General features: G+C 48.0%; 1 protein-coding gene across 8 annotated transcripts in view; it reads left to right on the forward strand.

The window, feature by feature from the left end:
- The first annotated feature begins 788 nt into the window (after positions 1-788).
- Positions 789-22,316, forward strand: part of ADGRB1 (adhesion G protein-coupled receptor B1) — a 390,585-nt gene continuing 369,057 nt past the window's right edge. The window contains exon 1 of one of the 8 annotated variants that reach the window (XM_083621823.1): positions 789-2,159. The gene's annotated coding sequence lies outside the window, so the exon portion shown is untranslated. The remainder of the gene's footprint in view (positions 2,160-22,316) is intronic. The other 7 variants (XM_083621822.1, XM_083621821.1, XM_083621827.1 and 4 more) reach the window with 7 other exon arrangements.

Genomic DNA, 22,316 nt, shown 5'->3' on the forward strand with positions numbered 1-22,316 from the left:
CGTTGGATAAAGCGGGAGTTACGTCTGCGTAAACGCGCATGGAACCAGGCTGCAAGGGCAACAGCGACCCACAAGCCTGTAGGAGCGCTCGGCAGTAACCCACTCGCGCCTCCGGCTGAACCGAGCTGTGGATCTCTCTGGCCGGATTCGCCGAGCCTTCTCCACCATCCCTTTCACCAAATCGCGAGGGGATGCGGTTGGAGACGTACCCAGGAGGGAGAGACAGAGAAATGGTCTGGATCCTGCAATAACCATCAACGGGTTGGGGGGGGTGAGAAGCCTCGGGGAGAGGGGCTTACCTCGGCCCAGATAGGAGCTGCCTAGATTGCCTTATGTGCGCGCGCATTCGTTGGGGGGGGGGCTCCACCCTCCATCCACGAGCGTCTCTCCATCCCCTCCGCCTGTTCTGTGACTCAGTGTCAGGCAGCGCTGACATTCCCTGCTCTTCCCCGGAGGGAGGCAGAGAAAACGAGGAGTGTGTGTGTGTGTTTCGAAAGAAAAGAGAGAGAGAGAGAGAGAGAGAGAGAGAGAGAGAGAGAGAGAGAGAGAGAGAGAGAGAGAGACGGGGAAACCGCAGCGAAGGCTTCCCTAGCGTCCTGGTCAACCTCTCCAAAAGCACGGCCGGCGCAATCCATCACCTCTCCAGCTCCGTGCCCACGTTCATTGCGCAGCGCGCGCTCTCCTCCTCCTCCTCCTCCTTCTCTCTCTCCTTCGCGGAGGAGAAGGGAAGAGGGCCTCCGCTCTTCCCACTTTAAACCCTCTCCTCCCCCCGTGTAAAATCTCCCCTCTCGGATCCTTTCCCAGCGTTACCGGGCAGGCGAGAGAGTGTCGAGATCCGGGCGCCCCCACAAACCTGCCTCCATCCATTCAACTCCCTCTCCGGCACTGCGCCGCTCCCTCGATCCGCCCCCAATCCAGCTCTGCTCCCCTTTCCAAACCGCCACCTTCCCCCCCCCCCGCCTCATCTCTTGCCTCCGGCTGCAGAGAACTCCCTCTCCATCGCCGCCGCGCGCGCTTCCTTCCCCGCCAGTCATCTTCCCGGGGATTATTATTAGTATTACCTGGCCAGGCTAAGCGCACCGTGATTACCAGAGGCTCGGGTTGATTTATGTGTCATAAACAGCCCGAGCGCTCCTCAGTCTCTCCTTGCCTCTTCCCAGCCTCTCTCCACGGGAGAAAGTTATCCCAGCGTGGGAGACCCATTGATCTAGCCAGCTTTCTCCGTTTGCTTGCTGGATCCCTCTCATCTAGGCACATGGAATGATGTGGCGTTTATTCTAGGCTTTCCTCGCGGAGCTGCCTGTTTTATTTTTATTATTTTTTTTTTACAAAGCTAGATGTGTGTTATAGTGTACAGTATAGCGAGGAAGAGCGAGTCCTTTTTATCAGCCCCCTCTCTCTCCACCCCTGCCTCCCTCCCTCTCCCCCTCCCTCTCCCCCTCCCTCCTTTTCCCTCTTTCCCTCTCACTCTGTCTAATGTGCGAGCTGGAAAGCTTATAAAAGCCTGATGTAATCCTTAATGCAGCCTCTGGCTACATAGACCGAGTCTAGTTACAACCGAAAGAACCAGCAGAAGGAGACCAGGATCCAAGAGCAGGAAGCGCAAGAGATCCTGGGAGGAATTAAAAAGAGGATTTCTGAGGCACCGGATGGATTTTGGCCTCCCCGGGAAAGAAGACTTTGGGGGGAGGAAAGCAGCACCCCAAAAGCTTTCAGCTGTTCCAAGAAGACTTCCTTCTCTCCTGGTGGATCTAATCCCGCCTTGGGTTCCTTTCTTCCGTCTCCAAAGTGGGCATTGAGATTCTCCCATCGCTAAGGATTCCTGCGCCCTTTATCAGCGCCGTCGCCGGTCATTATTAGCGATCATATTTCATTTCCAGTTATTTTCTTTTTTTTGTACCCCAATACCAAAGGGGGTGTGAGAGAGTGTGTGTGTGTGCACTTTAAATTTGGAGCAAAGTTTGGTGTGTGTGTGTGTGTGTGTTTAAGAGTGGGTTGGAAGGGGGGGGGAAGCAAAACGACACCCCCCCTCTCCCCGAAATCCTTTTTTGACTCATTAGCCAATGGCCATTTTCTTACTTCTGGATATGTGGATGCTTCCCATTTGGAATTTGATCCGGCTGGGGGAAACGGTATAATTTCGTGGATGGTCTAGAAAGGTAAGTTTTCGGTTTATATACATAATATATATGTATGTATGTGTGAGTTGGTTTGTGTGTATGTGGAGAGGGGTTGATTTATTCTTCCTGAGTGGATGCAACTTTTTTGTGGGGGTCTTCTTCTAGTATCTGGAGCCGAGCCTAAATACTGAATTATTGTCTTTTTGAGTCAAACCACTCAGTTCCTACACCATCGCCTCTCAAATACTGGACCCTTCCGATCCGAACTTTAGCCTTTTTGCTGTCAAGGGCTTGGAAGGTAACGAGTACTGTACTACAGTTTTTGTTTCTGGTTTTTTGGGGGAAGGAATAAGAAAAAAAATCTGGACATATTTGCCTGAGGTTGTAGGAACGAGAGGGAGGGAAAGAGCCAGGGAATGTGAATGGATCAGTTTTGGGGGCTGAAAGAGGTTCGGTTGCCACCGCAAAGCCCAGCTTGCCTGGAACTGCATAGATGGGGAGATCTGGAGCTAAACCGAACGGGAGAAAGACCGGCAGTGAGAGGTTATTGGACCTCGCCAAAATCCACAGATACACACACACACACACAACACCACACCAGACCACACCACACAACAACACCTTGTTTAGTCTGAGAAGCTGGAAAACCTACAAGTCTGTCTTGTCGGGAAGGTCTCCCTTAACGTCGCCTTTAGGAGGCTGCAATCTCGCAGGCACGTTGAACAAAGTCCCTTTCGAGAAGCTAAGCGGGGGCTTACTCGCGAGTAGACGTGAACGGGGATCGCCCTGCGGGAGTCGACTTCTCCCTCGCACCCGCTTGGAAAGCTGGGGGGGGGGGTCGCTGTTTTGAAGCCGTCCCAACCACCACCACTGCCCCCGTCGCCTATTTGAATCATTGTGGGCATTTACTGGGAGAGATTTAGGGCGGGGGAGGGCAGATCTCCCAAATGCATCGCATCCATAAAGTTCCTCCCCACCCCCTGGTTCCCCCCCAGTCCCCCCTATACTTCTAAGAGACCACATTTTAAGGCGGGGCGGGGGGGACGACGACGACAAGCTACCAGCGAGATACCTCCTCCCAATCTTGGCGGGCTCCACGATTCTTACTCGCGAGTCGTCCTATTGACCGCCAGAGGCACAGCCTGGAAGCCGTAACTTATGGACTCCTTGGAGGGTAGGGGAGCAGCCATTCTGCGTAAAAACACGAGGCGCGCGAAAGAGATGCCTCCATGGGGAGCACAGGGTGCCACGCTTTTGGGAGAGGACGGACACCCCTTTCCCCCCAGGGGAAGAAACAAGCCCCCTTCTCTGCAGAGGGGGGGAAAGCGAAGGAGCAAGGAGAATCGGGGTGGTGGTAAGGAAAAGGAGGAGGAGGGGGTGCCCTTTGTACTCATTCCTGTGTCTGCTGCACTGCCAGGCGCTTTCTCCTTTTTTGGTGAGGGGGTGGGAGACAGTCTCCCTCGGTCCCATTCCTGCAACGTCCAGTTCTTCCCCAAACACCTGATCAGGATCGAGGGGGAATCAAGAGGCGCACAGTCTCTATAGGCAGCGCCGAGGATTCTTGAACTTAATCCCAAAGAAGGTGTTGGCGGTGGGGTTTATTTATTTGCTGGGGTGAAAATAAGCGGGGAGGGGTTTGACGCCCCCCACCCGGTACCTTATTCCACTGTTGTTATTGGCCCGATCTAGCCAAAATCCAGTCTGATGGATTGGTGTGCCCCGAGAGGCCACATTTGAATATCACAGCAAGGTCAAAGTATTATTATTATTATTATTATTATTATTATTATTATTATTATTATTACTGCTACTACAACAAACGGAGCCCAACGATCCTTCAGGACTCGGATTGGAAAGTATCCACGCACCTCCCTGCGTCGCGATGAGGCAGCTCCATGGATACGGCTAAGTCTTGCTTAAAGGAGAGACACTTTAGACGGAGGCTGCAGCTTCCCCGCCTCCATCGGGTACATTTTCGGGCTCTTTCCTTGCCAATCGAGAAGCAAGGTTGACGGCACAGGGAGCGGTGACGGGGGCAAGGAGAGAGAATCAAAATCCCTTTCCATGAATCCGAAAGCAAGGCTTCCTTCCCCCTTTCTCTTCCCTTAAAAAAACACCTGTTGATATACTGCGTTTCAGCCTGGAAGGAAGGGGGGGGGCGGGCAGAGAAAGGAACGGGATCTTAAAAAACCAAAACACCTTTCAAAACACAGGGTTCTAGTCCGCATGTCTATAATGGTGAGGAAGTGAGGGTGTGTGGAGTTCAGGAAACAGGAGCAGTGGTGCTGCTTGTTGCGTTAGGCGAAGGCGGGGAGGGAAAGAGCCTCCTGCCGCGATCCATCAATCGCGTAAGCCGGAGGAGCGCTGGGAGCCGCGGTGGACTGGGTTGACGGGCTCCTACCGGAGTGTCAACGGGACCTGAATCCTCCGCTTGCTTCGGCTTAAGGGTTTTGACAGGCGGCTAATAAAGCCCACTCCCCGAAATGATTAAGGACGTGGGATCTTGCCCTCTCCATGACCCGCACCCGGAGCAGTTTCCAGCGAGGGAACGCACGGGGGACCATCTAGTCTCGGAGAGCCTCGGGTGGAGGTTTGTAGGATGGGGTGGTGTTGAATCTGTGCAGCCAAAGCTGAGTGCCCCCGTCCCTGTCCCCCCAGCCGTTTAGATCTGCAGCAAAGGATGAGGGCGATACAAAAGGTCTTTAGCTTGGTTAGCCCCCCGCACCGTTTCCTGTTTTCTACGGAAACAGTACCAGGAAAACCGAGGCGTCCTTCCGTGCCTTGTGCCAAGCAGACACCAGGGCAGCTTACTCCGGAATTGCCCTGGATCTATCCCTAAGGTGGGGGTGTTGGGTTGACCCATGGATGTCCCTTGCGCCAACGGTATGGGCGCGCGTGGATGTGCTTTTTGGAGAGCCTCTGTTCCCTCTCCTCCTATATGTGGCTGTTGTGTTTCTGACTGCCCATCGCTCGGCATTTTCCTGCATCTGTATGTATCTCGGAGTCACGACGAGTTTTTGGAAACTTCTTCCCTTGTGGAAGCCACCTCTCTCCCCGCCAGGAGTGCCAACTTGGCCCCGGGACTGTGGGTGCCATGCAGAGTGCATAGCCCTGGCACTGAAATTTGTGGGTGCCCGGCTACTCACAAAGGGTCACGGGGAATTTCGTGGGTGCTGAGGCACCCAGGGCCCCAGGGAGTTGGCACCCAGGGAGTTGGCACACTCTCCTTACACTGGAAATCGGCGTCATTGGGTAGAGTGAGCTGGGAGAGAAAAATGAGATCACATTATAAGGTAAAGGATTTGTATCTACTTTCAAAAGTCTGCCCATACTTTTTCGAAATGCAGCCTCGTTCAAAAGAAGCCTCTGTTGGAAAAAGGGTACTTTGGGAAAGTATGGGGTGAGGCAGTGGGGTGCAATGGTTAGAGTAATGGGCTGGGACCTCTGAGACCGGAGTTCGAATCCCCACTGGCCCATGAAGTTCACGAGGTGTGACCTTGGGCCAGTCACTGCTCTCCAGCCTTGCAGGGTTGTTGAAAGGATTAAATTAGTGGGGAGAATTATGTACACCACACTGAGCTTCTTGGAGAAAAAGGTAGGGCATACATGTAATTGATAAATGATACATTTTTTTTTCTCCCCGATGTGCCTGGTCAGGTATTTGACCAAACCAAAATGAGGCAAGGGGAAATAAATGCAGTGTTGGTGCTCATCTACAGATAAGCAAAAATTGGAATAATATTTACAACTGTGTGTAAGATAGCAATGTCTCATAGAATCCCAACCAGCCTGGGCCAAGTGAATTCAGGTGTAACAGTTTCCTTCATGTAACAATATTAAATAGTGGGGAGAGAAATGTATGACATCAAAGTGTGTATAGCCCACATGTATTTTTGCACTAAAACAGCTCTTCGCTCAAAAGGCTGGATCCCTTCCCAGGTCAATGGATTTTCTCCTGCAAATTCCATACATGTTGAATTTGAGGCTAGGTATTAGGTGGACTGGTTGTTCTGCAGCTGAAGAACATCGGATTCTGGAAAGGGTCCAGGTCTGGAATGAGAAAGCAAGTCTTCCTTGACCCGTGACCCTAAGGATCAAGGCTTAGGAAAATGAATTGGAGTTGTTCCTGACTTTCCCCCACTACTGCTACATTCAGGGCCCAGCAGTCTGGCTTGCCACTCAGACTGAAAGCTTGAACCAGTAACAGGATCCACGGCGTGCTTTTAAGCCAGGCAAACGGCTCCAGAGGGAATTGATATGATTAATTCAGATGGATCTGAATTAACTGGTTGATGGATAAAGTGATATGTGGAACGAAACATGGGAGGTGAAACAGGTGGGGTGGAAAACCCCAACCGTAACCAAGACGCAGCTCTCTTTATGCTCAAGTATCAAAGGTGGAATATAAATAGACCCTTGTTTATGGCAGTCCTCCTGAGAGCTTGAGGCATAAAATATGGACTTTCCCGAATGATGCTCTCTCTAGTCGTTCAATAACAGAGTAAGATTCTGACACTGTCAAAGCTGGGCTGATTCTGAGAGCTCCAGACTATTTTGTCTCTCTAATTTGAGAGGAGCAGTTTTGTCAGACAGCGTTTTCCATTTGTGCAAGAAAATAAAAAAGCATTCCTGGGTTCTGTAAAGCTGCTCTCAAGAATTTCGCTCATGCACTTCTGGGGATAGACAGAATGACTGTAAGACCCATCTATATCTTGGCTCATCCATAGATGCCTTCTCTCTACTCACTGATTCCCACATCTATCCGCTTCAGAATCGATCCATAACAATCTCTCTCTTACACCTTTGCATGTTTATACTCAGAAGTACATCCCACTTAACCTAATATGACTTAAAGCTTCCCCTGCTAATGATGTTTAGGGCTGTAAGTCTTGATCTTGCCTATTCCATCTATGTCTGCCACGCACAGGATTTCTCCATCTCCCCAAGCAGACCTCAATCTCTCTATTTCTCTCCCTGAAAACACCTTTGCCTTAAAGTTTCCCTTTGCCATTTGCCCAGCCGCCTTTTGAAAAATAGCATAAAATGAATGGTTAGACACCCCCCTTTTTTCTCAGTATATCTGCTCTGCCTTTGAAAATGAAATGATTCTGAAATAAAACTAACAGGGATGCACACACAAAGATAAGCACCCAGCACTTTTTAGTAGAAAATGCTGATGCGCACTTGTAGGATTAGTGGATTTTATATTCTATTCTGATTTTGCTAAATTTGTGTGTGTGTGTGTGTAAGAGAGAGAGAGAGAGAGAGAGAGAGAGAGAGAGAGAGAGAGAGAGAGAGAGAGTTGCGGTTACTGGCAGAGATAGCTAGCTCGCCAGAACTGAAGTCAATTGGTTTTGGATTTCGCCAAGTGACAGAGAGATGGCGCTCTTCCCCCAAATATAGATTATCAGGGTCTTATTTTGGATACTTTTAAAGTTGACTATGCCACTAGTGATTTGGTGCCGTTTTGTACAGTTAAAAAAATGATTGTAAAAGGAAAGGGAGAGGTGAACATTTCGTATGGGGCAAAGGAAGACAGAAACCGAGGAGGAGGGGGCGACCTCCCTTGAAATCAACCACACCATAATATTTCCATCTCTGCAAACCCGAGAAGCTGCAATGTTGAAATTTAAGTCTTCCTGCCTCTGCACTTCCATGGAAGTCGTATCTCCAAACTGGGAAACAGAGGTCTTTGTATTCAGCTTTACATAGATAAGCCGAGATCCTAGGATCTGAATTAATTTCAGGAATGAATGAGAGAGACGCAGAGAGAACTTAATATTTCAGGGAGGGAAGTGATAGGTCTCACTCTGCCTGGAAAGGCTTTGTGATCTAGAAGTTAGGAACCTCAGAGGCAGCCTTACACTGAGTCAAACCGAGCTTAGTATTGCCTCCTTGGATCCCAGGATTTCAGACACAAGGAGCCTTTTGCAGATCTGCCTTTTCCGCTGCGAAATGAACCTGGGATTTTCTACATGCAAAGCAAGTGATCTGCTACTGAGCTATAGCCCTTCCCTCCAGCCCCTTGCAGTGGCGTAGCGTGGGTTGTCAGCACCCGGGGCAAGGCAAGTAATTTGCGCCCCCTAACCCGTGGATTTTAGCAGGGGGCAGAGAGCTGCGAGTGCGAGCGCGCGCCCCCAGATGTTGCGCCCGGTGCGGCCAGCCCCCCCTGTACCCCCCACGCTACGCCACTGGCCCCTTGTATGTGAGGACTTTCTGCAGTTACCCACCAACCTGCACCCTGTGCATGCTCAGGAGCACTTCCATCATTTCTTAGTGAATGTGTTGCAAACACTGGAAAAAAACTAGCACGCCACAACTGAGACCCAGTAGCAATTAATCTGTGCTTCTCCTTAGCTGGCTCCGACATTACAGAGCAACTTCCTTTGCTATGCAGATATTTCTGTATTTACCCCACCATCTCGAGCTTTTCCCTCCCATGTTGCTATTTAATAAGCCATTTCTCTTCTCCTCTGGCGTTGCCTGATGCTGAGCGAGCATCAGTTTGTTAAAGATTAAAGACTCTGACTCTTCTCGCCCCCGTCTCACTGTGTTGTACCAAAGTAGTTCAGATTAGTGTTTTGTTTGCTTTTTGACTTGGCTTTAAGAAAAACCTCTCCAGTTTTTTTTTGGGGGGGGGTGGTGGTGGTCGTGGCAGCACAATTTATGTCATTTCCCCTTCTTGCGATTGCCCACACTGTGCATTGTTCTAGCACTCTCGCCTCCTGATTTATTCTTCGATCATAAGACAGACAGAAGCGCTGCTAATATTTGCCATTGAGAAACATTGCCAAACAGTTGACTGGTATTTCAGAAAAAGGGCCACTAAAATTATCAAGGAGATGGAACAACTCTCTTTAGGAAAGGTTGCCACGTTTGGGACTTTTCAGTTTAGAGGAAATGTAAGAGGTGACATGATAGAAGCTCATAAAAATATAGAACCAGAGAATGAGTTGGGAGGGATCTTGGGGTCATCCAGTCCAACCCCTCTGCAATGCAGGAATCCTGTCCACAGCAGTGGCGTAGCGTGGGTTGTCAGCACCCGGGGCAAGGCAAGTAATTTGCGCCCCCTAACCCATGGATTTGCCCTAACCCCAGATGTTGCGCCCAGTGCGGCCCGCCCCCCCTGCACCCCCCACGCTACGCCACTGGTCCACAGCCATCCCTGTGTGGACTCGAACCACCAACCTTCTGGTTAACAGCCGGACACCCACTGAAAGTGGATAGAGAAAGGTTTCCCCCCCTCCTCTCCTAACATTAGAACTCATGGGCGTTCAATGAAACCGAATGCTGGAAGATTCAAGACAGGTAAAATAAATTCCTACTTTGTGAGGCACATAGTTCAACTATGGAACTCCCTCCCACAAGAGGCAGTTATGGCCACCGACATAGATGGCTTTAAAATAGGATTATGAATAGTATGAATGCTATTGTTGGAGGCGGCAATAGTTCTGAATAGCAGTTGCTGGAAACCACAGAGCGTGCTCTTGTGTTCGAATCCTGCTTGCACACTTTCCATTGGGGCATCTGGTTGGCCACTGTGAGAACAGGATGCTGGACTAGATAGGCCACTGGCCTGATCCAGTCAGCTCTCCTTATGTGCTAATTCTTGCCCCCAAATTAGTTCATAAATAGGGGAAAGAGGGGAGGAGAGTTTGAAATTTAACCCCAAGAGCAATCTGCTTCTAGACCAACCTTCCATACTTTAAAACAAAATTTTAAAAAATCCTTCTAGCACCTTAGAGGGTGCTACTGGAAGGAATTTTTTTTATTTTGTTTCGACTACGGCAGACCAACATGGCTACCTACCTGTAATTACTTCCATACTTTGTTAAACTAAAACTTTCATCATTCCCAGCCAACATGGTCAAAGACCAGGGGTGATAGGTGTAGTCCCCAAAATCCTGGAGGGTACCAGGTTGGGTAAGCCTGTTGTGGGCTCTGCTGGTTCCTGATGGAGACCAAGACAGTATTTAGGTAAAGGTAAAGGGACCCCTGACCATTAGGTCCAGTCACAGACGACTCTGGGGTTGTGGCGCTCATCTTGCTTTATTGGACGAGGGAGCCGGCGTACAGCTTCCGGGTCATGTGGCCAGCATGACTAAGCCACTTCTGGCGAACTAGAGCAGCACACGGAAACGTCGTTTACCTTCCCGCCGGAGCGGTACCTATTTATCTACTTGCACTTTGATGTGCTTTCGAACTGCTAAGTTGGCAGGAGCAGGGACCGAGCAATGGGAGCTCACCCCATCGCGGGGATTCGATCCGCCAACCTTCTGATCGGCAAGTCCTAGGCTCAGTGGTTTAACCTGCAGTGCCACCTGCGTCCCTTAAGACAGTATTTAATTTCCTTGACATAGAATATAAAAAAACAAAACCAGTTTAAGTAGCTTTTAGAAAAGCCAATATTTCCTAGTCCACATGCCCAAGTTATTGTTGTACAGATTCCTGAGATAATGTTCACCCTATGTACTGAGGGAAAGTACTTCTCAATTGTGATGTTTTATATAGCACCATTGATATGTGCAAATTGTCTTGCAACATAGAAGAAGGCGGATCCATCCCTGTCCCCAGGAGATTAGCATCAAACATTTGACAGAGGAAATGGAGGAAGTCGAAGGTCGGGACAAAGAGGGAGAGTTTGCGTTCATTTCAGTATGTGTACTCAGTGCTACTTAAAATGGAATATGGGGGCTAAGGGATTATGCCAAAGGCTTCAAGGAAAATGTGGGGTTTTATAGAAGCATCAAAGTGGTAACATGGAGGCAGGCTTTGTCACTGTTAGTTCCCGTGTCATGGAATGGCCTCCCCGCTGAAAAATGAGAGGTGCCATCAGTACTGGCATTCTGCTGGCTCCTGAAAGCACACCTGTTTAGGCAGACATTTCCCTGAATGCAAGCTTCCTGATCTAATTGCTTTAATAGCTCTTTTAATTGTTTTGATTTTAATGCACATTTTAATTATGGATGTTTTCAATGTTTTGATGGAATTTCCTAACCGCTTATTTTAATGATATGTGGATACTTCATAGTCGTTTTTATATTTGGAAGCTGTTAGGGCACGTGAGGGGTATGTATGATAATTTTGTAGCAACAAGAACGATGACCTTTTGATGCATCTAGCCCAAACCCTGCTCAATTTAAGAAACCCAGAGCTGAAACATCGCCTTCGGATGGCTGTTAGCCTCTGCTTGCAGATTTAACAGGAGGGAAATCCCACCAACCATCCAGGTAATTGGCCCACCATCTTACCATCGAGAGCAACATTCCTCAACCTGGTGTCCACCAGAGGTTTTGGAATACAGCTCCTACCAGCTCCAGCCAAGCAGGGGAAGGCTGATCAAGAGGTTTCTCCTAACGTTCAGCCAAAATCTACCTTCCTACAATGTAAGCCTGCCAGACCTAAGTCCTCCTGCCCTCTGTGGCAGCTGAGAACAAGTCTGTGACCTTATCTAAAGAGTTATCTCCGAGGAGGCTCTTGAAGGAACTCAGGTCCCACCTGCACTACACTTATTAAGCAGTATCGTACCACTTAGACAGGCATGTCTTCCCTCAAAGAATCCTTAGCCCAGGCATAGGCAAACTCGGCCATCCAGATGTTTTGGGACTACAACTCCCATCATCCCTGACCACTGGCCCTGTTAGCTAGGGATGATGGGAGTTGTAGTCCCCAAACTGCTGATGGGCCGAGTTTGCCTATGCCTGCCTTAGTCCCTTCACCAAGTTGCAGTTTTCAATCCACCTTTCTTGGAACTGTAGCTCTGTGAAGGGAACAGGGGTCGCCTAACAATCTTCAGCCCTCTTAAACGTCATTTTCCAAGATTCTTTTTTTTTTTTAAATATATATTTATTAAGGTTTTACAAAACAAAGAATTCATCATTTCAAAATATATCATTTCCATACATAAAACTCAAGAAAAACAAAAATATATGACAGAAAAAAAGAAAAGAAGAAAGATAGAAAAACAGAAAAAAGAAAAACACTCTTTCTTAAATTTATAAAGTTCCATGCCCCTCTGTCTTGACCTCCTCACATCCCCCTTTTTTGTGTTCCACTTTACTCCAATCAGATTCAGCAAATTCAAAACCTTGTTTCAACCATACTTAATGTTATATTCTAATTATTATGTCCCCATTTTCCATTTTTTTTTAATCCGTACCTCATCTTATAATATTATATGACATAATATTGTTCTGTTCATAACCCCTTATCCTTTTTTTTCTTAGATTCTTCTTTTCACACACCTTTGACCAAAATCACACAAACCCTGTTGCTTTTAGTTCCCACATCCTATTGACACTCAAAGATTTTACAGTGTTTTTGTAGATAGTCCTTAAACTTTTTCCAGTCCTGTTCCATCGATTCTTCTCCCTGGTCACGGATTCTGCCAGTCATTTCAGCCATCTCCATGTAGTCTATCACTTGCGTCTGCCATTCCTCCACAGTGGGTAGATCCTGTGTCTTCCAATATTTAGCTAGAAGTATTCTTGCTGCTGTTGTTGCATACATAAAGAATGTTCTATCTTTCTTTGGCACCCATTGGCCAACTATGCCCAAGAGAAAGGCCTCTGGTTTCTTAGGGAAAGTACTTTTAAATACTTTCTTAAGTTCATTATATATCATTTCCCAGTAAGCCTTAACTCTTGGGCAAGTCCACCAGAGGTGAAAGAATGTTCCCTCAGCTTCTTTACATTTCCAACATTTATTGTCAGGCAGATGATAAATTTTAGCAAGCTTGACTGGGGTCATGTACCACCTGTAAATCATTTTCATAATGTTCTCCTTTAAGGCAATACATGCCGTAAATTTCATACCGGTGGTCCACAACTGCTCCCAATCAGCAAACATAATATTATGACCTAGATCCTGCGCCCATTTGATCATTGCTGATTTGACCGTTTCATCCTGCGTGTTCCATTTCAACAGCAAGTTATACATCTTTGACAAAATCTTAGTTTTTGGTTCTAACAGTTCTGTTTCCAATTTCGATTTATCCACCTGGAAGCCAATTTTTCTATCCAAATTATAGGCCTCTCTTATTTGATAGTAATGAAGCCAATCTCGCACTTTGTCTTTTAATTTTTCAAAACTCTGCAGTTTCAATCTGTCGTCATTTTCCAAGATTCTTTGGGAGGAAGCCTTGGCTATTGAAAGTGGTATGATACTGCTTTAAATGTATAGTGCAGCTGGGCCCTAAGACAGGCCTAATCCTTTAGAAAAGGAACAGGTGTGTTTGTAGGGTATGGATCTATAAGATTTTAGTGACGATCCTTTGAATGGAACCTGAATGTTTTAGGGCAGTGTATCGCTGAATAACTGGTGCTGGTGAGAAACAAGGTGCCAAGGTCCATGCTTTGCTTACGAACGTCCCAGGAGCATCTAACTGGCCCCTACTGGGAACTGGTTATCGGAATTGATAGACTACTTTTGGTCTGGTCCACCAAGTCTCTTTTTATGGGTCGGAATAAGCAGAAAATGAATTGATTATGCCGCACAGAAATAACAGCCGCATTAGTAATGCCAACTATTTATTTATCTTTAACTGGCCTAACTTATTTTTTCCATAAAAATGCATGAAGTGTGGTTCAATCTAAAAGTTTAACTGCTCAATCCTTTATGTGTCTACTCAGGAGTAAGACTCATTGAACTCAATGGGTCTTACTCCAGGTAACTGGGGATAGTATTGTAGCCTAAAGGTGTATCAGGCAAAATTACTAGTTATTATGAGGCATTCATCCATCAATAATGGCTGCTTTTGTTGTTGTTGTTTAGTTGTGTCCGACTCTTCGTGACCCCCTGGACCAGAGCACGCCAGGCACTCCTGTCTTCCACTGCCTCTCGCAGTTTGGTCAAACTCATGCTGGTAGCTTCGAGAACACTGTCCCACCATCTCATCCTCTGTCATCCCCTTCTCCTTGTGCCCTCCATCTTTCCCAACATCAGGGTCTTTTCCAGGGAGTCTTGTCTTCTCATGAGGTGGCCAAAGTATTGGAGCCTCAGCTTCAGGATCTGTCCTTCCAGTGAGCACTCAGGGCTGATTTCCTTCAGAATGGATAGGTTTGATCTTCTTGCAGTCCATGGGACTCTCAAGAGTCTCCTCCAGGACCAAAATTCAAAAGCATCAATTCTTTGGTGATCAGCCTTCTTTATGGTCCAGCTTTCACTTCCATACTTCACTACTGGGGAAATGGCTGCTACATATACAAATTGTCCCTATTTTCTAGGGACATTCCAATTTTTTTTTAGAAAGTTTCCCCTCCCTCATGAGGGTCAGTGGGGTGTAGTGGTTAGAGGGTTGGACTAGGACCTGGGAAACCAGGGTTATAATCCAGATGTTCTTGACCAGCAGCTCCCATCATCCCTGAGCTGGCTGGGGCTGATGGGAGTTAGAGGCAAACCGTGGTATAAGAGGGCTTCACATGTATAGTGGTGATGTGACCTCAGTTAGCCCCCCCCCCAGCAATAGTGATGCTAAGCTAGCAATGGTCTAGCACCATCTTTCTCAACCTGGTGTCCTCCTAATGTTTTGGAATACAACTCAGCTGGGCTTTCTCCAGTCCCAACATCAGAATGGTCATTTTAGCTGGAGCTGATGGCAGCTATACAGCTGGTACCTCAGGTTAAGAACTTAATTTGTTCTGGAGGTTTGTTCTTAGCCTAAAACTGTTCTTAACCTGAGGTACCACTTTAGCTAACACGGCCTCCTTCTGCCACTATGCCACCGCCGTGTGATTTCTGTTCTCATCCTGAAGCAAAGTTCTTAACCTGAGGTACTATTTCTGGGTTAGCAGAGTCTGTAACCTGAAGCATCTGTAACCTGAAGCGTCTGTAACCCAAGGTATCACTGTAGTCCGAAACATCTGGATGTTGAGCAAGGCTGTTGCACCGGTGCTTTGGGGAGATTTGAGCACACTCACCTGACTGTGGATCCATTCTAATGACAAATTAATTACCCTGCAGAAAACCCACTGTAGTAGATGGATGAGGCAGGCTGTTGATTTGGTAGAACAAAGTAGTGTTTACCGAGCAGGGGAAAATGTTCTCCTCCCAGCCCCTTTTGTTTCCCGGGATGTGGAAGGAATATAAAGAGCTGTTTTTCACCCACTTTGGTTTCTCTCCCCTCTCACCGGAGGAGGGCTTGAGGCACAAGGAAGGCAGTGATGCAAGCAAGTCAAAAGATGGTATATTCCCTTCCCAGTCTAAAACAGCTCTGACTTTTTGACCTAGATGTCTAAACCCTCCTTATACACACAAAAGCCTCAAACTAAAATGTTGGGGTCAAACCAATACTGATAAAAGGCAGCTCCGGTCAGATGGATCAGATTCAAAAGAAGAGAGGACTTTTGCTTTATTTATCGTGTAGGGCAGGGGATCCCATCAAGTATGGCTGATCATGCAAGCTGAATCCCATTTCCAACACTTTATTAAATGTACAGGAGCCCCTCTCCTCTTTTGCCACTGGCCACTTGCAGTTATTTTTATATTTAGATCAGGCTTCCTCAACCTCAGCCCTCCAGATGTTTTTGACCTACAACTCCCATGATCCCTAGCTAGCAGGACCAGTGGTCAGGGATGATGGGAATTGTAGTCTCAAAACATCTGGAGGACCGAGGTTGAGGAAGCCTGGTTTAGATCATGCCTCTGCATTTGTTTAAGGAATGTTGTGAAGCCCAGTGCTTCTTTTTCAGCGGGTCTCTCACTCCTCTGCATGGGGCTGCAGAGAAAACTAAAGAAAGTTGCCACCTTTTCACTGAGACTCAGAATCATAGAACTGTAGAGTTGAAAGGGACCCAAGAGTTATCTAGTCCAACCCCTTCCCTGCTCCCAGCCTCTGTCTTCCCCATCTATAAAATGGGTGTAATACTACTTATCTCAATTTTACATTTGTCTGGTTATTTCACCTAGGAAAAGGGGTAGTCATGGGGCCTCGGCATGCAAGTGACTGAATCCTACACAAAAATAGTGACAGTCTGGAAGTGCCCAGAGATGAATAATGCAGAAGAAAAGGTGCTACTAGGGTGTGTCAATAATAATAATTAATAATAATAATAATAATAATAATAATAATAATAATAATAATAATAATTTATTTGTACCCCGCCCATCTGGCTGGGCTTCCCCAGCCACTCTGGGCGGCTTCCAAAAAAATATTAAAATCCTCTAATACATCAAACATTAAAAGCTTCCCTAAATAGGGCTGCCTTCAGATGTCTTCTAAAAGTCTGATAGTTGTTGTTCTCTTTGACATCTGGTGGGAGGGCATTCCACAGGGAGGGCGCCACTACCGAGAAGGCCCTCTGCCTGGTTCCCTGTAACTTGGCTTCTCGCAGTGAGGGAACTGCCAGAAGGCCCTCGGCGCTGGATCTCAGTGTCCGGGCAGAACGATGGGGGTGGAGACGCTCCTTTAGGTATACTGGGCCGAGGCCATTTAGGGCTTTAAAGGTCAGCACCAACACTTTGAATTGTGCTCGGAAACGTTTTGGGAGCCAATGTAGGTCTTTTAAGACCGGTGTTATGTGGTCTCGGCGGCCGCTCCCAGTCACCAGTCTAGCTGCCGCGTTCTGGATTAGTTGTAGTTTCCGGGTCACCTTCAAAGGTAGCCCCACGTAGAGCGCATTGCAGTAGTCCAAGCGGGAGATAACCAGAGCATGCACCACTCTGGCAAGACAGTCCGCAGGCAGATAGGGTCTCAGCCTGCGTACCAGATGGAGCTGGTAAACAGTTGCCCTGGACACAGATTTAACCTGTGCCTCCATGGACAGCTGCGAGTCCAAAAAGACTCCCAGGCTGCGCACCTGGTCCTTCAGGGGCACAGTTACCCCATTCAGGACCAGGGAATCCTCCACACCTGCCCGCCTCCTGTCCCCCAAGAACAGTACTTCTCTCTTGTCAGGATTCAACCTCAATCTGTTAGCCGCCATCCAACCTCCAACCGCCTCCAGGCACTCACACAGGACCTTCACCGCCTTCACTGGTTCTGATTTGAAAGAGAGGTAGAGCTGGGTATCATCCGCATACTGATGAACACCCAGCCCAAACCCCCTGATGATCTCTCCCAGCGGCTGCATATAGATGTTGAAAAGCATGGGGGAGAGGACAGAACCCTGAGGCACCCCACAAGTGAGAGCCCAGGGGTCTGAACACTCATCCCCCACCACCACTTTCTGAAAATGGCCCAGGAGAAAGGAGTGGAACCACTGTATGACAGTGCCCCCAGCTCCCAGCCCCTCAAGACGGTCCAGAAGGATGTTATGGTCGATGGTATCAAATGCCACTGAGAGATCCAGCAGAACTAGGAAACAGCTCTCACCTTTGTCCCTAGCCCGCCGGAGATCATCAACCAGTGCGACCAAGGCAGTTTCAGTCCCATGATGAGGCCTGAATCCCGACTGGAAGGGATCCAAATGGTCCGCTTCTTCCAGGCGTGCCTGGAGTTGTTCAGCAACCACTCACTCAATCACCTTGCCCAAGAATGGAAGATTTGAGACTGGGCGATAGTTGGCCATCGTGGCCGCATCTAAAGATGGTTTTTAAAGAAGCGGTTTAATAACCGCCTCTTTCAGCGGGTCTGGAAAGGCTCCCTCACGGAGGGAAGCATTCACCACTCCACGAAGCCCATCGCCCAGCCCTTCCTGGCTAGCTTTTATGAGCCAGGATGGGCAAGGATCAAGGAGACAGGTGGTTGGTTTCACTCGTCCAAGCAGCCTGTCCACATCCTCGGAGGTAACAGATTGGAACTGATCCCACGCAATTTGACTAGACAGGACTCTGGCACTCTCTCGCCTCGGCCCTGCTCCCACGGTGGCATCTACCTCTTCCCAAATCTGAGCGACTTTATCTGCAAAAAACTTTGCAAAATCATTGCAGGAGATCATGTGGCCCGTACTGGGCCCCGATGTAGCAGGTGGTTCCGCTAGATTGCGAACCACCTGAAAAAGTCTCCTGCTGCTGTTTTCTGCAGATGCAATAGAGGCAGTGAAGAAAGTCTTCTTCGCCGTCGCTACCGCCACTTGGTAGGCTCGACATTGAGCTCTAACCCGTGTCCGGTCAGCTTCAGAATGGGTCATCCGCCACCGGTGCTCTAGCCGTCTCAACAATTGTTTCATTGCCCTCAGATCCGTGGAAAACCACGGGGCTGTTCGGACTCCATGCAATCGGAGAGGGCGCTTCGGAGCCAAACAGTCAATAGCCCTGGTTAACTCCACATTCCAGCGGGCCACCAGGGAATCAGCTGAAAGGCCATCAACATGGGATAAAACATCCCCTACCACTCTCTGGAAACCATTTGGATCCATTAAGTGGCGGGGGCAAACCATCTGAATTGGTCCCACCTCCCTGCAGAGGGGAAGGGTCACGGAGAAGTCCAGTTACACCAGGAAGTGATCTGACCATGGCACTTCTTTCGTTTCGCTTTTACTTAGTGTCAGATCACCAACATCCATAGAGGTAAACACCAGGTGCAAGGCATGTCCGTGGCTATGGGTTGGGCCAGACTTATTCAGGGACAGCCCCATGGAGGCCATGCTTTCCACGAAGTCCCGAGCAGCCCCTTGTAAGGTCGTGTCGGCATGGATGTTAAAATCCCCTAGGACAACCAAACTAGGTGTCTCCAGGAGAACATCCGCCACGACCTGAAGCAGCTTGGGCAGGGAATCTTTGGTGCAGCGGGGAGGTCGGTACACCAATAGGAATCTTGTACTGCCCCTATTGCCCAACTTCCAGAACATACACTCAGAAAACTGGGTTTTCCCAATAGGACGCCTGGTGCAGACTAAAGACTTCCTAAAAATCACTGCAACCCCCCCTCCCCACCCACAAGGCCTGGGTTGCTGTGCGTAAGAGAAACCTGGTGGACAAGCAGCGGCAAGGACAGGCCCATCTGCTTCATCCAACCAAGTCTCCGTTACACATGCCAGGTCAAATCCTCCATCCACGATCAAGTCATGGATCACAGTAGTTTTATGGATCATTGACCTGGCATTGCACAGCAGCACCTTCAGGTCGTGTGGGTATCCCTTGCTGATTCCAGTATCCATCCGGTCAGGACCAGACCTGGAGGCAGGGATAGTCCTCAAGCAACGACTAAGCCTGCTTCCTCGGTAATGACATGGTCCAGTCTTAGCGTAACTCCTCCTCCTACCCGTGATCACTGAGATCGGTTGTCCTGTGGAACCTGCCCCAGCCATTTTGTTTGCTGGGACCCACTCCCAGGCAGCCCTGGCCCCACCCCTTAAAATCAAAATAAAACCTATACAAAAAACAAACCAACAAAACAATAAAACAGTAAAAATAAAAAAAGGAAGTTACAAACACAACATACTTAAATTAAATTAAATTAAACAAATTCCCACACCCAAATAAACACCCACCCCACCCCATATACCTGAGGCCTCCTTGGAGCCTTATACACTGCGGTAGTGAGTATGGGGCCCACGCCCAGGCCCAAGGTGGAAAATGAGCATTGCAGGGGGAGCAGTCCTCCACAAGACTCATTGGCAGAGCGGCAGCAGCAATGTCCCGGGCCTCCTTGGAGACTTAAATGCTGTGGTGGAGTATAGGGCACTTTATAGAGCACTATAGACTTTCTCCTCCAGAAAGTCTAGACTGGCTTCCTCTGCTCCATTCTTGAGTCACTGAATGCTTAGATATGGGAGTGTTTGTGCCTGTGTGAATCAATTCAGTAGAGACTTTCTTGACGCTCTCCTAACCTCTTCTCTGCACAGATTCATTTATCATCCTACTCAGATCTCTGCATTTGCTGTTTCTTGCTGGAACATCTCCTCCATCTCTCATAGGAAGCCACCATATATTGAGTCAGTTCTTTGGTCCATCTAGCTCAGTGTTGTCTACACAGATGGTGAGGATCTCCTACCAGGAGATGCTAGGGATTGAACCTGGGACCTTCTGCATGCAATGAAGCTGCAGTGCAGACATTTGAGTGATGACCCTTCCCAATATTTCCTTGCCAAGAAATCTGCCCTCTCCTCAAGGACCAGTTCTCCAGGAGAGACTTTCTTTCATAACCTTGCCTTCATGTAACTCACATCTCTGGTGTCCATAAGCTCTCTTGATTCTCATCACCACAATTCTTATCACTATTTTATTTGTATCCCACCTTTCCATACTTAAAATCATGCTCAAGGTGGCTTGCAACATGACAAGATTTGAGGAAAGACCTTAAGTGGTATCCAGAGGGAAAATTCACATAGGAAGAGGCTCTGTGAAGGAGAGCTCCAATGAGATCTTCATGGTTCTTGCAGAAATCTGCAGCTGTCCTGGGGATGGTGGGAGTTCTTTCCCATGGGTACCACTTCAGGGAACTCCCTGCACTCCACTGCAATCTCTAATGTTCGATGGGACATTTTGGTTCTGCAGTCCCATTGTATCTAGCACAGCCTATGCATTTCCTGGGATGCCAGGACAGGATATGGCCTTCCCGGTTTTATTTTTTAAAAAATCTCTTCCACCCTCAAGCACTGATCCCAAGGTGGCTCACAACAATGGAAGTGCACTTTTAACAAAAACAACATATACAAAATACCTCAAAATTAAGCATGAACCAGCCAATCTCCGTGAACATCAGGAAAAGTCACTGGCTTTCATCCCAGAACCCCTAACTGTGCTGGAATTTGCTTCAGCGCGAGTCTTTGCAAGATTAACTAGTGTTCTTCACAGCTCTCTAGGAGATCTGCTGAACTTTCCCCCCACCCTCTGGCTTTAAGACTGGGCTTTGTTTCGGTTGAAAATAGCTTACCAATTAAGTAGAAAACTCTGACATTGTAGCAATAGGAGCTGGTGACAACCTAACGTTTTTATGTGCACAGGCATGTGGGCATGTGACACAGTCCTGATCCCTGATTGGACAAGGCCCCATGGCACCTGACTGGCTGCTGATGCTGTGAACAAGGGCATTTCAGCTGGCTCGGTCTATGGTGGGGGTCTTGTTGGTTTAACATGTTCATCTATATGGTAAGTCTCCCAGGCTTGTGGAGTGATGGACTTGAGACACCCGCTGGCAGACAGGTGTGTTTGTGGATATCTATCCTGCAACGTTGCCTGGCAGGGCTTTACCCCTAGCACAGTTTTCACCAACCCAGAGCCCTCCAGAAGTTTTAGACTACAACTCCCATCAACCCCAGCCAGCATGTCTGGGGCTGTTGGGTCTTGTAGCATAAACCATTTGGAGGAGCACCCAGTTGGTGAAAACTTCTCTCGTGTCTTTGTAACATTGTTGTTGTTTAGTCGTTTAGTCGTGTCTGACTCTTCGTGACCCCATGGACCAGAGCATGCCAGGTACTCCTGTCTTCCACTGCCTCCCACAGTTTGGTCAAACTCATGCTGGTAGCTTCAAGAACATTGTCCCACCATCTTGTCCTCTGTCGTCCCCTTCTCCTTGTGCCCTCCATCTTTCCCAACATCAGGGTCTTTTCCAGGGAATCTTCTCTTCTCATGAGGTGGCCAAAGTATTGGAGCCTCAGCTTCAGGATCTGTCCTTCCAGTGAGCACTCAGGGCTGATTTCCTTCAGAATGGATAGGTTTGATCTTCTTGCAGTCTATGGGACTCTCAAGAGTCTCTTCCAACACCATAATTCAAAAGCATCAATTCTTCGGCGATCAGCCTTCTTTATGGATAGGTTTGATCTTCTTACGTACGCCACCCTTATGACAGATGACACAAATTTGCAGAGAAATGTCTCTTCCCCCAGAGAAAATGGGGGGAGCGAAATTTCCAGCACACATGCTAACAATAAATTAAGTTTCTCTCTGTGCTCACTTCAGCTTCATTTCCGAGGCTTGAAAATTGCTTTACAGCCAGTCCAAAAGTGAGGATTTTGTATTATTTTGATTATACTGAGATAATCTTTCCTGATTCTTAAAGGAACCCACTTTAAGGGAGGGGGAAAATGACAGTAGTTTAACTCAGAGGGCTGCCTGATTGGGCACTTCATCTCACAAAGACACACATCAGCGCTTCCTTTATGAAAATTTAAATTGGCTACCTCAGTGGGAGAAAATGAAAGATCCTTTTCTTCTTCTTCAAGTGTATGTTTTCCCTTTTCCCTTTTCCTCCCTCTGTGTTGTTATCGGAATTATACCAGAGGGAGGCTATTTTACCCTCCCTGCTGGTGCCTTTTGAAATCTCCCCCTCCCCTCACTTCCTCCGGCTTTGATCAGAAAATGACCGGATGACTGCAA

This window comes from Podarcis filfolensis (assembly GCF_964270895.1).
Source record: "Podarcis filfolensis genome assembly, chromosome: 7".
NCBI lineage: Eukaryota > Metazoa > Chordata > Lepidosauria > Squamata > Lacertidae > Podarcis > Podarcis filfolensis.